Raw genomic sequence first — 13,551 nt, 5'->3', positions numbered from 1 at the left:
TTTTAATTACGCTGAGAAGGCTTGGTCGGATAATTAACGCACAATCTTCTAACATGGCTGACTTCATTCGCTTCTGGGAACGAATCTTTACTTTTCATCTGGTAAATCTTGGAAATAATTTCCTTTGGAAAGGATGAATTCATCATGGAATTATACCGAGCCGAGTAATTGCAACTATTTCGATAAATCCATAAATTAATAAAAAAATAATAAATATAATAAATATAATAAATAATAAATATAATAAATCCATAAATAATAAAAACGTTCGTTCGAAATAGCCAAATACGAAATTCCTCTTACGTGAATTACTGATTTATTCAATTACTTATTCAATCGTTTAATTTCTAGTCTTGATTCATTTCATCTATTGTTTTAAACTATAATTTTGTTTGTCAGATACAAAAAAAAAACATATTCTGATGTGTAACTTTAAGGAAAATTGAAAAGATTGGATAATTATAATTATTAATAACATGTTAAATTATTAATAATATTTATCATATTTGAAACTTTGGAAAAATTGGAAAAATTGGAAAAATTGGATACTTCTGTTAATAACTCAGTTTCCACTTTCTCTGACAATATTTACAATTCCTATAACCAATAATTATCGCTTAATCAGAGTTAACCCAAAATTGAAACTACTTAAAACAAGTTAAAAATTTCGAATAAAGTTACTTATTAAAATGTTTGTATAACATTTATTCGTAGCAATTATAGTTAATCCACTTTTCACATAACCATTATGACACTACAATTATTTGCGATTATTTTGAACAATAAATTATTGAAGTAACTTTATTCGTAACTTCAACAATTAAATTTTCCCCATCGTCCGACTATACATTAATAACAATTTACCGATAAAAAAAAGTTCTAAATATTGAATACAGAAAGTTAAAACAAATTTACAAAGTACCCCGCAAATATTGTACGAACGATTAAAGAAATAATAAAACCGCGGTATAAAAAAAAAGAGAGGAAAAAAATTCTCGTCGTGAATTTTTTTCGAAACATATTATTCGATCTACAATTAATTAATTATTGATCATTAAAAAAAAAAAAAAAAAGTCACTGTTCCTAATGAACGAGGATTTTTTCCATCGGTGATGAAGAAGCGTTTTCGTTTCTCGAGTTCGAGAGACAATTTCCCGAACTCGTTTAATTTCCAAGTGACGGGAGAATGGCACGGTCTAACGCCAGTTTTATCGTTCCATCTCAAACATTCCGAGCCCGTCAAAATGAAGTTACACCGCTCGAGATTGCTCACTCGTCCGCGTCCATGCACCATGCCCTATCACCGTACGCGTTTGTCAACGCGTACATTGCAAGGTTGTGGAAGATTCGTTGTAATTAAATGGAATTTCTTTTCGCTACCTTCGTAATTGAAGCAGATACTTTTGTCGCGCGGAGAATTTACAGTTTTTTCTTTTCTTTTTTCTTTTTTTTGGCACTTTCAACTGAATATTGTACGATTATTGAAAAATCGTGAAAAAGAAAGAAGTGAAAATTTTTTTTTTTTTTTCAAATACTTATGATTATGACTTTAACGAATATCGATTAATTTGCTCGTGATGTTGTGCAAATTTTTTTTATAATATAATTTTTTTTAAAATATAATTTTTTTTAATATTATAATTTTTTTTAAAATTGAATATATATAGATTTATAGGTTATAGTTTTATAAGTAAATTGAATATATAGTTCTTAAGTTATCAATTTTTAAATTTTTATTATTATTCGTTTTTTTCTTGTCTCGCAATTATTCTAGTCCGATTATTATTGACTTATTCTACTTATTATATTTAACCATATCGAATAAGTATGTATTTTTACATTCTATATCTATGATTTTCTTTTTGATGTTTTTTAAAAAAAAAAAAATTTCCATTAGAAAGAAGATTCGTTCTATCGGAAAAAAGGAAGAATAAAAAAAGAAAATTATTCATCTGACACGTGATTATTCTTTGAATCTATTAATCCGATCATTAAATTTAGAAAAATGAATTTTATTTATATTTATACACTCAGTAAACACCTATAATTTTCATTCTGATGATATTTTTATAAAAAATTTCTATCATTAATTTAAAATTTATTTCACCATTCTTAGAAAAGAAGTGAGAATAATAAAAGGAAATAGAATAGGGAAAGGAATGACTGGAAAGGTAGTTTCGGTATGCGGATCGTGTAGTCGTTTTATTTTTGCCTGCCTAGAAGTGAACGTATACCACTTCCCCAGGGACTGGCCAAACACTGGCCTATCTACTCAAGCGTTGAACGACCGAGTCAGCTTGCTGTATTTATTCCATTGTTACGTACGCTTGAACCGCAACATTTGATTTATATTTCGTGAATGCAATTCCTTTTGGGAACGCCAACTAATTCCATTCCGCAATACAAGTGTATACAAGTGTATATGAAATTCTCTTTGATATTATTGATGTACTTTTTCCTCGATTTCTATTCAGAAATCTCTTTTGTTTCATCTTTCAATATCAAAACGTTTCTCTTAGAAATTTTTTATACGACGAAACTATTTGGATAACGAGATGATTTGGAATAGAATGTTAATGAAATAGTTAAATTTATCTGTTTTTATCGATCTATTTTTTTTTTATTCTTATCGCAACGCACGTAAAAAATTCTGCTTTTATCGTAAATCTTAAAATCTCTTCTTCTATACAATTTTTCGTTCCACTACGTTTAACGAACGAAAAATTGAGAAAGAGAGAGAGAGAAAAAAAACGTATAAAGTCAAGAACAAACGTCTAGACGATTTTGTTCGCGGTAAGAATATAAAGAGGAGTAATAGTCTTTTTACATACCATTAGGTACATGACAAATCCTTCATCGGAATAATGGATCGCGCACGAAATGAAATTCGCGAAAACAACCGAGTTTTTACGATAAAAATATCTCACTTTCCTTCTCTTTAAGATCTAAGAAATATTCTTTTCATTCATCGTTGTTCGCAACGATTCGAAAAATTATTTTCTCGTAAATTCCTTACCTTAATTAACAGAATAAAAAATATATACAATAATTATCATGAATCTTTATAAATAAATATAAGTAAAAAAATATAATGTAATGTAAATATAAATAATATAAGTTTAATTTTAATACTTCGTTAATTTTAATATTTCGTTATAACAGGAGATGAAAAATACGCATTAATCGTTTCATCCGAGACACGTGATATTTCGTGGAAATTCTATTATCTCTTTAATTGTTTCAATTGTTTCGATATGTTGATGAAATAAGTGACAAACGATTCATTTTGCTCTTTTCTCTCGACACAACGTCGACAGAAAAGGGATTAATTTGTAATAACTCAAATTCAATTTGGTCGTCTTAAAAAAAAGGATTGTAAGTGATAAATTGAATTATTCATTTGCTTCGCGATTTAAATTCTCTCTTCTTCCCATATTTTTTGTTATGCATTCATAAGTTAACGACGATTCTTTAGTCCCGATTCCTCGCAAAAATTTCGCAGAGGCTAATTAAAGAATAACCCAATTCCAAGAATTTAATTACTTTTGAGCGCAATTAAAAATTTTTTTAGTTTTAAACGAGGAGGAATGTCGAGTATTTAAATTTCTAAATTTTCGAATCGATGATTATCTTTCGATTTTTAATATTTGTACGATTCTTAAATTTTCGAATCTTTCGAATTTGATTAAAAAATTTTCCAAAATCTTATCAAAATTTTTCAAAATATTCGTATCTCAAAATTTTTTATTCTTAACGATACAACAATTAATACAAAGCTAAATTCTTAATCTTCTTTATTTCTGCTAATTGCAATAAAATTTTTTTCTAGAATCTTTAAAACAGATAGTGATCATGGTCGTTAATTTTGCTCAAAAATTTAAACAAAGAGAGACACCGTTAGAGTTTTAATTGCTCGATTGATTTAAAGATAATTAGGACATTTATAGGCACACTGTGACGAATATAATCCAGCTTACGTAACAAACGCTCTTAAGCCATTCGATAGTTTGCCTCCATTCGAACAATGACCTCTGTTCGGGACACGGATCGCTTAGACCTCGTTGAAAGGAGGATTGTTCATCGGTTTAATTACATTCCTCGTGCTGTTGCAGCTCACGAGATAATTGCTCGAAATTGTAGCATAATTACGGCCGAGTACGATGATTTATAAACTCGAGTAATTGCAACGATATTTCGAATATTTCATCGAGTAATAATAATCTGATTTGTGTTATTTATTTATGCCTGTTATTCAAAAATTAAAGGCAAATAAAGTAAATAAAAAATGAAATTATTTTAAATTATTCATGACAATTTGTATGACGAATGAACGAATAATATTTTCACATCACGGATTAACGAAATATTAATATCGAACTTAAATTCATCTTCTTCCTCTAAATTAATTTTATTGGTAACTAAAAGCAATATTAAATTATGTAATTGAATTATCGAATGATTCAAAATCATCGGATCAGGGATGTAAAAATATTCTTATAGAATATTCTTATAGAATTCATTTGTTTTTTTTTTTTTTTTATTAAGAAGTTATATTCAACATTGGAGGTATTATACATTACATACAGATGCTCGAAATCGATCGAGGATACATTTCCACGAAATGATCTCTGAATATAGGAATAATGAATTTTATTCGGAGTAAAAATTCACGGGGGGAATTCATCGTTTGATTAAATTACAGGATATCGTATTAATCCTGTCATTGAAATTGGCCCCGAATTTATTATGAAATATCGACTTCGCCACTGACACATATCAAATTTTAGATTTTAAATGAATTTCGACTTCGTTTCATTTCACTTTTTCACGATTTCAATCGTAATACCTTTAACCGATCGAAATAAGAAAAATTATCGCAACGCATTAGAAATTTTTTTTTTTTTAATTACAAATATCGTATATTTCGATTATAATTTTTTTTCACCGCCAATAATCACTCTATCATTCGATTTACGAGTTGAAATTTTTTTAAAGTATATTAAAATTAATTTCGATCATTGGTGTCTACGTGATGATAATCTGTGCAATAATATTTTTTCACGACTTTGATTAGAATTTTTCTCCTTAAACGCTTTCACAAAATAAAACTTCGTTCATATATCTCACGAGAGAAAAATGAATGGAAGACGATGCTTCTTCTTCTACAAAGTATTACCACTTTTATAACGAATTAACGTCGTAAAAGGCGAAGAAGATGAGATCGGGCGATTAGTTTGAGCGACGTGAAAATCACATTAAATGGCGATTAATTAAAATGCGAATTTCTTTGTTGTATATTATTGGAAATTAATATTGAATTGCCAAATGGGTTCATAATTGCGTTTAGAAAAATTGGAAAAAAATCTCTATTTCCTCGTTATTTCGCTTTCTTTTATACGTTAAATCTCGAGGTTTATAAATTGTTCGTATTAGAATCGTATATCGATAAATCTGAAATCTGTTTATTTTTCTTAAAAAATGTCAACTTTCTTAAGTAACAAACCCGATATTCCTTCTTCTTTCACTCTCGCAAAATTAACTTTTAATTTCCGTCTACGGTCATTTCCTGGCTGGAATTAACACCAGTTTGAAGTCGAATCGTCGATTCAAAGTTCCTTCCTTGAGTCGAATAAGGAACGATGGAAAGATGTGGAGAGATTCATCGCGAGAAAAGTTTCCTTCGACAGTGCAATTTTTCAACTCTAAGATTTTCATGCGATTTATGTTATTTTATTATGGTTATTATTTTTTTTTTTTTTTTTGGTAATTTTCTAGGGAATAGACTGTAGATTGATAAACGTAAAAAGAGTTAACGTAGAGGTACGGCAAAATGTGGCTAAAGATTAATTTTTGAGACACGAACTCTTTTCGTAATAATTGTTTTGTTCATGAATTACTTGCTCCTAGATTTTCACAGAATATTTTACAAATTATTTAAAAATATTTTATTATATATGAATTGTCAATTTTTTCGAAGAAATTTTTATGTAATTTTCATTTATTTATACAAAATAATCAAAAATAATTCAAGAATAATCTCTGAAGTATTTATATGCAACGGTATAGTATAAATTCAACGATGATACGATTCGATAAAATAAATCATAAAATAATTTAACACTCGAAACATTTCATTTAGGAATATTCATTTCAAGAATTTAAAAAAAAAAAGAACATTTCAATAAATCCAAGTTAAATTGAAATTAATTATCGTATTAATTACATCAGATGATATAATTGTAGATTTTATTAATAATTAGCAAATATATAAAAATGAACAAGCTATCAAGATATCAATCATGCTTAAAGACAAATCAATATCTTGATTACAATCACGATTACTATTATCCTATTATATATTACTAATAATATTATTCCTTAAAAAAAAAAAAGAAAAAGAGTACAAAGCTCGAACAAATTTGGTATTTACGAGAAAAGTTCGGTGTATCGGTTTCGTATTACATTCTCGCTAATTCTGATCGTAAAATTTTGATCGTAAAACGATCAACGGTGTTTCTATGCTTTCTCTGCGATAAAATATCGTGTGAATATGCTTTAACAAAAGCTGGATATTTCACGATCTTATTGAGAAATATTGGTGTAAAGTCGGCGAATGAATTTATATACTATTAGTGCAAACATTTTCAAAGGGATGAAACAATTTATTTCTCGATAAAATCGAATAAATAAGGGAAGAAGAACACGCAAGCTTTTCGTTACAATTTCAATAGCGGATCGTTTTATTGTAAAAAAAAAAGCGAGGTCAAAAGCGAGTTATTACATGAAATCATGGTTTCTTCTCGTTCATAATGATTATTATTCGAATAAGTCTTTGTTTAGATTTAACGAAGAAAATCGAATAAGATTGAAAACTTTGATATAATAATGATAAATATTTCTTTTAAAATATTTTCTTTTACATTATTATAATCTTATTAAGAGGAATACAATAAGATTTTTAATTTATCTTATAATTCAATCAAGAAATATTGAATTATTATTTCGTTCATTTATAAATGAAACAATAAAAAATAAAATTTTAAAGAGGAAAAATATTCATAATTGTCGACACTTTCGTAGAAAGAAATTGTAATAAAATTTGCGATAAGTAGCTTTTAAAATTTTATGATACAAATTTTATTCTCAATTTTTTATTAAAAATCTATTTCGAGATATGATAAAACAAGAGATTGATCACCAAAATATTTTACCAAATACAAATAAAATTTCGTTAAAATTCATTATTATATTTAAAGAATTCATTTTGTTTAAATACAACAATTTTTTATAAATTTATTAATATAAATTTCACGATCTAAGAATTTTTGTTTAAATATAAATTTTCTTTTTCGTCATCTCATCTTTTACGACGAAATTATTCAAAATGAGATATCGAATTGAAAATTACACAGAGAGAAATTTTATCAAGAAATTCCAAGAAATTCTTTATCAAAATCTTCACGAATGAACTTTCGACAACGTTTGCTCTATTGATCATAAATTGTGTTTATACTCCTGTTAATTATCGCACCCTAACTGTTGTACGATATCACAGATATCACCCATATTTGAGTTTGTCTAACCAAACTATCGCTAATTTTGTCGTTCATGGTGGAGTAACTTCTCGTGGCTCGTCCTCCTGTTAATAGACCGAGTTTGATGACCGTATTGTTTCCTATTTCAGAGAGTTAGTGCCAAGGATGATAATTAATGGGAGCTATTACACCATTTATCATTTTGATACTATGGTACAGTGCCTTTAAAACGTGGTGTTTACAACAAACTTTATAAAACCTTGGATGAAATGAAAAATTATTGAAAAATTATTATAAAATACGATTAAAAAAATATATAAAATGTTTTAATAGAGAAAATAAGAGTTGTAGTAGACGTTAGATTTTTATTCGAAATTCTGAAAATCGTATAAAAATCGTTTCCTGAATACCGATAAGATAAAAATATAATATAATAAAAATAAAAAAAATTTATATTCTTTAACATGTTTACTGCGTGGATGTTTTTAAATTTTTGCTTAATATTTCTATTGATATTTTCAATGCAATATAATATAAATGATAGGTGACTTAAATTGAAAATTACACAAAATCCTATTAACTGGCAGTTCAATAATTGTAAAAATATCAAAACATGGTATTAATCGCATAACATAATGTCAATCGACGATGTAGAAATTATTTTAGTTTTTTTAAATAAATTTTTTGACATAAAGCTACTCGAAATTTATTTTTTGAAGTATTATTTTATAATAATAATGTAATTAAAAATATTTTTAAAAATTCAACAAATGTAATTTCCAATAATTTTTCGTATTATAAGATAATTTTGATTATACTTTTAAAAGATTTTCAAGAAAAAAATTAATTTTAATTTTGATAAAAATTAAAACAAAACACAAAAATATACTTGAAATAGAAAAATGTCTCAATCATTATTTTTGTATTTTTTCCACACATCAAATATTAATATTACACTATCTGATTCCATGATATCAACCACAATCATAAATTTTCACGAACCACGTGTATACGTTAATTATCTTCTGCGCACTGGTCGTGTATCGTCGTCAAAAATACACAAATACAAACTGTATATGGTTGCAGATTCTGTTTTCACATGGCATATGAAATTTTGTTTATGACAGTACGATATCACATGATGCTGTAAATATAAATGATAAATGAAATAGAATGGTATTTGAGTTTTCTTTACATCATTTTGCAACTTTTCTAGCGATAAATTCACTAAAGATTACAAAAAGATAATTATTAAAGATTTCTTGAAAAGATAAAATAATATAATTCAAATCTAACCTAACTATTGAACATCATGTACGATACAATATTAATTGAAAGTTAAAATTATATAGGATATAATAAACAATAATAATAAAAAATTTTATTATTAAAATTCAGATAACATAATACATAAAAAAATTATAAAAAAACTCATCAAAACGAAATTAAAATATTTAAATTTTAAACTCTATCTATTATATTGTTATATTTTCCTAATTCTTCAATATATCAATTTACAGATTGATTTAATTGTTAAACGATTTAAAAAAAAATTTAATTTTACAATAAAAATTGATAAAAATTTTCTTAAGAATCGCATTATAGAAATAACTGATTTGCAAATATATGAATGTTGCAGAATATCTCTTATACTTATAATACTTTCTAACTTTTCCCACTTTCTAAATTACTTACTTTTCATTTTCTATATAATGAAGACAACAATTCCTTAGTAATCCATTAAAGTAGACAATTTGCAAGAATTAAATAATAATATATTTGGAAACACGTATTCCCCATGATTTTGGTTCAAATCGAGAAGAAAGAAGACAAAAAACTAAGGTTAGAAATTACGCGATAAAAATGAAATCGATTGTTTTCGATACAGTTAATATCCGATCCGATCCGTAATAAATCGATTTTGAACGGACATGTAATTGATTATTTTTATAATAAATTTTTTTTTTAATCTTTTTTTTATATTTGTCAAAATGTAATATGTTTTTGCTAATGAGATAAAAATTTAGTTGAAAGTCATCTGCAAAAGACTGAAAAATAATTTTTAATTTTAAATTTTTAAATTTTTTTATGATGAAATAAAATAAAATCAAATAAAATCAAATAAAAATTTGATAATATAACAATACTATGGTTTCTAATATATGGTTTCTGTAGCCAAATGAAATATAATATAAAAATGAAATACAATAGACTATGAAAATGAAAATGCATGAAAAATTTTTATTATATATGAAAAATTAAAGGGAATATTCTTATGTAAATTAATTTATGATGGATTTTTTAATAAAATTAACTCATAAAGAATCATTTATTATGTATAATATAAAATTTAAAAAATCAATTAAAATATAAAAAATAAATATTAATGTTATATCTACATAATTAATAAAATATATATTATAATTATAAAATTTTATTTTAATTTATAATTATACATAAAATTAGAAATTTTCAAATGAATTATAAAATTTTGAATATAAATGAAAAACTTTAATTTTCTACATAAATCTGTCATTTTCAAAATAGTTAACGAATTATTCTTGAAGTATTACTTACTCAAAATAAATTTTCTCTATTCAAGACATGATATCTTCCACAGAATGATATACTCAACATCGATCCGATTTGTTCGAAAGCAATTGCGAGCCTCGTATCGGAAACGAATTCCCGACGGTATCATCCTATTCATGGCCGACCATTTTCGAATCTTACACCGTTTCATCGACAAGTAGAACGACAAGTGGCATGGATTCAGAATAATCGTGGCGCTTTCGTGGCTTATACGTGAACTAAATATATTAGAATTCTTTTCGTTTCGTTCGTAAAATATCATTCGTAAAATACCATACAAATTAATTGAAGTTGACATTCATTATAATTGGACTCACAATCAGTATAATTGTTAACAAGAGTCAATAATACAAACATATAGGATTGACATTCGAAATGGAAAAATGCTGGCATAAAATTTCAAGAAATTTCAAGCTTTTAGGAAAAAATAAAGTGTGAGAATAAAATATAATAAGGACAGGTTGGTTGAGATATGGCATAAATTGTTTTGAGGTTATATTGTTTGAGTGATAGAGTATCTATAGTAGCAAAAAATATTTAAAAAAAAACATGTTATAAAAAATATATATTAATATAAATAGTAAATAAATATATGTGTTACTTTTATTATAATTTTGATTTATTTATTGATTATTAAAGCTTATGATCTACACATTCAATTGAAATTTGATGTTTGAATATTTACATACTTCAACTTTATCAATCGGAAATTTATCTAATATTTTCGAAAAGAAAAAAAAATGTTTTCATTCATATATTATATTGAAAAAAAAAAACTAAAAAATAATACCATAAGAAAACTTTTTTTTTTTATAAATTTTTCTTTTTTTTGAAGGAAAAATATAATGATAATATAATGATGAACTGAAATTAACGTATTAAATTTTATCGTTATATGTATTTAACTTTTCTAACCTAACTTTTTATGCCTTTGTCATTATCGCATATTCTTTTGCTATCATAAGCATCAATTCAATAAAAGATCAACGAATTACTTTTTATTTCAGAATTCAATTAACAATTAACAAAGAATTCAATTAATCATTTTTTTATATTTGTCAAAATGTAATATGTTTTTGCTAATGAGATACATTTCGACTCTTCATATAAAATTCATCAATCATGATCTTATTCCTTTTTCTTAGCGAAAAAAAAGAAAGAGAGCGAGAACGAAAATGAAAAAATTCGCGTGAAAAATATCCTTGTCAACGCGAAAAAAGGACACTAGTTATAAATTGCATGAAACAAAGTCTACATCCTGTAGTGAACGGAATTTTTCTTTTGACAGTGATAGTTTGGCTGATTGCATCCGCCCAATGATATATTTTGTTTCAATGTTGTTGACAGGAAATTCACATCTAAGATAAACATTTGACTATTAATTTTTGGTAATACATTATTCTTGTGATTTATTTATATATTTTTTTTTATTTACATCATCTCAGTTATTTTTTCTTATTTCTTTCGATTATTTTGAAAATTTTTCGCAAATTAAAATCACTAAAGTAATATTTTTCGAAAAAGAAAAGAAATAAAAAGAAGATATTTCAACAATCTAATTAGTCAAATCAGAAGGTTCGTTTATTAAATAGAATAAAAGTACATTAAATGCATGTGCTACAAAAGCTAATGACAGACGATATAGTGGGGCTCATTATCCAGAAAATTCATATCAAATTTTCATAATTCCAGGATGGGACGAGTTTCATTAAAATGCGTCAAAGCAATGCACTTTATTGTTCATAATATTTAAACATGGAAATTGTTAGAAAGTAAAGTTAAATGAATCGAAGGTAAATGCACACGTTTTACATAAATCAATTTACTTGTTGCTTCATAATGCGTAATAATTTTCTATATCTAATAAAAATCGAGAATGGATTTATATTAAAAAGATAGAATACTGTAAAAGGAGGAGTTCAATACAAAAAATTATAAAGAATGATTTGATTCTTTATATCGCATTTATTAACGAATTTTTTTATATTTTCTATCTTATTTTTTATTAATATTGTATTATATTATGTAATTATTATATAATTTTTTTATACAATTATATAATTGTTTATATTTTAAAAAATAATTTTTCTTATTTATTTCTTATTTTCTTATTTTTCTTATATTTTAAAATAATTTTTCATGTTTGAAATAAATTTTTATTTCAGATTTTAACATTACTGATATTTATGATATTATGATCTCTTTTCCATTTTTATATTGTTTTATCATTTTATTTGTATTATTTTCAAAACAAATATTCCATATTTTTTACTACTTTTCTATTTTTTATTTTTATCTATTACTTTATTTATCATTTGCAATTAAATATTCATCCATTCTGTTACCATTTCGAATACCATTTCGTCATGAATCCCATGAAAAATTTCACTGTTCGAAATGAATCGAATATCTCCTTTATAAGAATTGTAATCTTGTTTGTAATTCTGGCTTTTTCATTTCTCCTTTTTCGAATCTATTTCTATCATCTAATTTTATTTCTCCCGTTCTTTCTATTTGTAAGTTTTCTCAAATGCCTCTCCCATACCCTTTTACAATCTCTTAAGAATTCTTTTTCTCTTGCTTTCTTTGAACAATAAAAACTTCGTTTTCCTTTTTACGATTATATTATACCGCAAAGATGAAAATAAGACAAAGAGAGGAAATAATATTTATTAACGATACATAGACTATTATTCAAGAAATAAAAATATTTCGAAGCAAAGAAAGAGAAAAATTAAAAAAAGAATATCATAAATGAATCATAATGAATTTAATGTTAAAATTTTTTAAATCAATTTTATTTTCTTTATAGAGTAACCGGAAAGGAATGAGTTTCTTATTTTTTTACACGTTCTCGTAAATTCGCGTTAAAATCATTATCGATGAAAAGAATTTGGAATGAAAAGAAATTGAAAATTAAAAAGTCTATTTTTTTCTTTATTTCCATACTTCTTGACCCAAAATCCTTTTCTCTACTCCTCTTCTTAATTCAAAGCGTATTTCCCTCGTGTAATCTTGACTTAATTTACAGGGAAGTTCCGTACAAAGGTACTAATTAAGCTCACGCATCTAGTTTAATTAAATTGATTCAAATCATTATGAATTATGCTCTTGTGGAATATTTAAACGTGAAAACGAAGTGGAAAAAATTATTTAAATTAATACTGGAATTGAAATTTCCAAAAAAATTTATCCAATTTTTTAATTTTACTTATAACAATAGTACTTTCTATCTTTTACATTATATATTCTCTTAACAAACATTATATTTGCATTCTTATTAAATCATAAAAATTCGACTTCCAAAGACGAATCATTTCCGATTGAATGCAAATAATGTTTTCTTGTGCGTGGATAAATGCGTAACAGCGTGTTACTTAAATGGCCGCATAATTAAAGACTAACAGAATAATTATTGTCAAAC

The 13,551-nt window shown here is 25.4% G+C and overlaps 1 protein-coding gene and 1 long non-coding RNA gene across 3 annotated transcripts in view; one reads left to right on the top strand and one right to left on the bottom strand.

Annotated features, from left to right (window-relative positions):
• LOC122712359 (diuretic hormone receptor-like) overlaps window positions 1–13,551 on the bottom strand; it is a 64,724-nt gene that overhangs the window by 31,018 nt on the left and 20,155 nt on the right. The gene's annotated exons all lie outside the window — the stretch shown is intronic.
• LOC122712363 lies at window positions 10,398–11,999 on the top strand. The gene is made up of 3 exons (XR_006346326.1): window positions 10,398–10,587; window positions 11,273–11,515; window positions 11,820–11,999. It is a non-coding gene; the product is annotated as an uncharacterized LOC122712363 (long non-coding RNA).

This window comes from Apis laboriosa, unplaced genomic scaffold, assembly GCF_014066325.1.
Source record: "Apis laboriosa isolate Shangri-la unplaced genomic scaffold, ASM1406632v1 scaffold1_cov151, whole genome shotgun sequence".
Lineage (NCBI taxonomy): Eukaryota > Metazoa > Arthropoda > Insecta > Hymenoptera > Apidae > Apis > Apis laboriosa.
Note: the sequence above shows the minus strand (reverse complement) of the source record. Positions and strands in the feature narration are given on the sequence as shown.